The following is a 3,914-nucleotide window of genomic DNA, read 5'->3' on the forward strand; positions in this document are numbered from 1 at the left end:
CAAGTGTGTTTCTTACCAGTTAGAATCTGGATAAAACAGCAACAGGTTTCCTTCAGGGCCGTTTTTTAAAAGACCCCTAAAAGCATAAAGAGGGGTGTGTTTGTAAGCTGATGATCTTGTGACCTCATTCCTTGTATAAAGAATATAACAGGAGAAAGCAGTTTTACTCAGTTACTAACTGCACCAAGTGTTCATGCATTTAGCAGAGTCTTTTATCCAAAGCAACTTAGACTTTAGGCAGGTAGAGTAAGGGGGTCTTGCCTAAGGACCCCTACTTAAGGTAATACCTTTGATGGGAGGGGATTTGAACCCAGGTCACCCTCATGAAAGGTGGCAATATTACCACTACACTATCAAGTCCCTAAACTAGTTTGCGCACCTGTTGGAAAGGGCATTCGTTTAAGATGTAACTTTAAATAGCTTTGCTTACTTTTTAATTGCCCAGTGGTATGTTTGCAGAAGGTTAATGGTAGAGATGGGCATTAAAAAGATTTTTAAGATTCCAATTCCATTTTCAATTCTGCTTAACGGTTCGGTTCTTTATCTATTCCCCTTATTGATTCTCATTTGGAAAAAAGGGATAACAAACTGCTTCAACCTTGTTTACTTTAGAAGTAACATGAGTTACTAGTTAATGGTGTTTTATGTCAGGTTAAACGACATTTTCCTTTAAAGAGAGGAGGTCAAAGCTTCGACTGGTGGCAGTCACGCTGTGAGTAGGATTTGAACCTACGCGGGGAAACCCCATTGGATTTCGAATCCAACGCCTTAACCACTCGGCCATCACAGCTGTGTGAAAGTTTAAAACAATTTTGCTAGTAAATTAAACAATAGGATGGGAGGATGGAAATATGAGCCGGTAAATGTAAATGACTTCTCTCGGAACAGCAACATGTGATCTTTTTCTTCTCTGGTTTCGAGAGGGGCCATCCAAGAGTCACACAAAGTGCAAATGTGAGTGTTTGAGTTTGAATTTGTAATAAAGCGCAATAATAATGCAATGTGATATGCTGAATCCAATGTTTTTAAGTAAGGTCAAAGGTGTATGCATTTATTAAAAAAAATCCCCATGGCACAATAATCTAACACAGCGGGAAAAAGGAACATTTTAAAATGTTCTTTTCATACTTGTCGGCTTCTTTCTTTCTTAAAAAAAAAGAAAAGAAATTAGAATTTCCCATATGTGATTGGATTGAATGCCAAATCAGTAGCTACAGCTGTTCTGTCAGTATAAAAACAAACTTGTAAACATTGCTGAAAAGTTGCCCATAAAGTATGTAGATATATATTTATTTTAAATTGTCTATTAAAGCTTAATGAAAACAGAGCAGAGCGTTGGCTGTGAAGCCCAGGATTTATGGAGACCACGTGTGATGGAGGAATTATGACGTTCTCTTTGACTGCTGTATTAACCTGCTGGCTGGCTGTTACACATCAGGAGGAGCAGGATCTGAATAGGATTTAAATATACTTAATTCAAACAAATGTTTCTTAGATCATTTTGTATTCAGGAGGAAGAAAAAAAAAAAAAGATGTCAAATATCAGTCGTCGTTTTTCCTCAAATGAGCAGAGTGAGTAAGCTTATAGGAGCAGATCCCCCAGGACACTGAATACTAATGTTATGCTTTCACCATATGAGCTGCGAGCTTGTTGTAAGCTGTGTTGCCATAACAGATATGAATGGGAGTCCAGTTTCTTTCTTTTCTGCCAGATAAAAAAATTCAACAAAAAAGAAATGCCCTGTTTTCAAAACTTTCTTCCGGCTTTGCCAAATGGTGAAGTCTGTCCCTGACTATCAGTACTGTATGAAGCCTTTATAGGTTAGTTACATTAACATCCTGAGATAATGTAGCCTACGTTACTGACATAAACTACTAGCATTCATTATCCTGCTGACAGTGTTACATTCAAGTGGTATACCAATGTAATCATCCCAACACCTATTAATCAGATGGGCTGAGGTTAGTCAAGAGGTTGATAGACATCAGAAGTCAGTTCATCTTCAAATTATTTCATATTAGGTGTATGTTGTACATGGGAAATGCCTTTTCAAATAATTTGCATTGACATGGCCTATAAAGTGTTTTTGTTGGCCTTGTATATGTAGTGAAATCTTGCTCCACATGTGGAATAGAATTATGCAAATTTGTAGGATCAAATTTCATTGGACCAATAATAAATTCCAATCAATTCTGCTCATTGGCATTGGGGCTGTGGCGACGGGGAAAATTTCCTGGCTGTGCACTCTGCCGTGTTTAAGGCAGTACATATCAAAAAGGAAAAAAAATAGGTCCGGTTTTGAACATGGTGAAACAACTATTAACATGATTAAGAATGTTTATTGCTGGGTTTGTGAAATACACAAACCAATGTTACACTTTAGTGTTAGAAATCACCATTAAAGTTTATTGGAGGATGCTTGGTTGCTTCATCATATACAAATATCGGGCGCTCTGCACACCCCGACAGTATGTTACTTTGTCTAAAGTGCGGTGCTTTCAAAACCAGTTCAAAGCCGGACTCAAGATAAGATTGTGTGTATGTTCCATTTGAGAGTCCTGTCATACAGTTCAAACAGCCCTCGGGGGGCTCACTGAGTGGCGTTTGTGTCCATTTTTTGATTGCTTGAAGTTGTTAGGAATGAAAAAAAAACAAAAACACTCAGCTCAAATGAAAAGAGCAGTAAATTCATGGGGAAAAGAGGGAGCTGTGGTACTTTATCTCTGTGGCGTTTTGACCAAACATGGCACAGACATTTTAATAGCGACAGAGTATGTCTTCTGTGAGATAACTAACGTTACATCTTCACTGTCAAAGACACACTTGACATCTCTGCTATACAAACAAACGCTTCAAAGTGCTGCTGCTTATGCAGACTTGTTTCACCTCCATCTCTCAATTGGAAAGATAACCAGCTGAGTTTTAATCTTAATTCAAAGATCAGACGTGTGTGGCTGTCAATCAATCTTATCTCAGATCGATCCTGGCAGTCAAATGAAAAAATATATATAAATATGAATAGATAAAACATCATTAGATATTCATCTCAAAAGCTTGAAAGGGAACATTGCCTATAATATAGAATGAATCCATTTTTTTCACTGAGGTGATACGGACTTTGATTACTGAGCCCTTTCATCATATAATATAATATAATCATATAATTTTTTTTCAATCAATAAAGAACAATAAAGTCATGTCATGTCGTAAATCAATAAAAAGTAAACACAATCTTAGCCTTCGAGGCTGTTATTGTCCTCTTGCAGATACTTTTTCTGCAGTTCGTATAACTGTGAGTCTCTGACATTGGTTTGCCGAAACTTTCAACAGCTCTACTGTAGCACAATCCTTCATCTTAAAGATGTGTGGACTTTGTGCTCCGGGCTCCAATTCCCTCACAGCATTTCAGTGGTTCAAATCTGAACTTTGACTTTGACATTCCAAACCCTCCTGTCCTTTCTGAGCCATTCCTTTGTGGATTTATCAGTGTGTTGAGGCTCATTATCCTGCTGAAAGGTCCACGCCTGCTGGAATACCTGCTTTTCAGACAGACAGCGTCTGTATATTACCCTGAATCACTGTTTGATGTGCAGAATTCGTAGTTGAATAAAAGTTGATTTGTCCTCCAGGAAGAGAAACCATGTTATAGTCGCATTTTAAAAGCATTTTTGTCACAGTTGCTATAAAGTTCCTCACCTGAAAATAGGTGTTTTGGTGTGTAACAAATATATCTACTGTTGATGTAGACAAACTTCTCTGTCTTTAATCCATCTGTCCAGAACAAATTGGTCCAAAAGGCTCAGAGCCGCATTTATAGATAGAATATTCTTGCATCGTAGCTGATGCCAAAAGCTGCTGTCTGCTTTAGTTTTTGAAAAGATAATCCCCAGAGAGAGCAGCTGATTTTTTTTTC

The 3,914-nt window shown here is 37.7% G+C and overlaps 1 non-coding gene across 1 annotated transcript; it reads right to left on the reverse strand.

Annotated features, from left to right (window-relative positions):
• Positions 1-708: 708 nt before the first annotated feature.
• trnas-cga (transfer RNA serine (anticodon CGA)) lies at positions 709-790 on the reverse strand. The gene has a single exon. It is a non-coding gene; the product is annotated as a tRNA-Ser (tRNA).
• Between the last annotated feature and the right edge of the window lie 3,124 nt (positions 791-3,914).

This window comes from Odontesthes bonariensis, chromosome 4 (assembly GCF_027942865.1).
Source record: "Odontesthes bonariensis isolate fOdoBon6 chromosome 4, fOdoBon6.hap1, whole genome shotgun sequence".
Lineage (NCBI taxonomy): Eukaryota > Metazoa > Chordata > Actinopteri > Atheriniformes > Atherinopsidae > Odontesthes > Odontesthes bonariensis.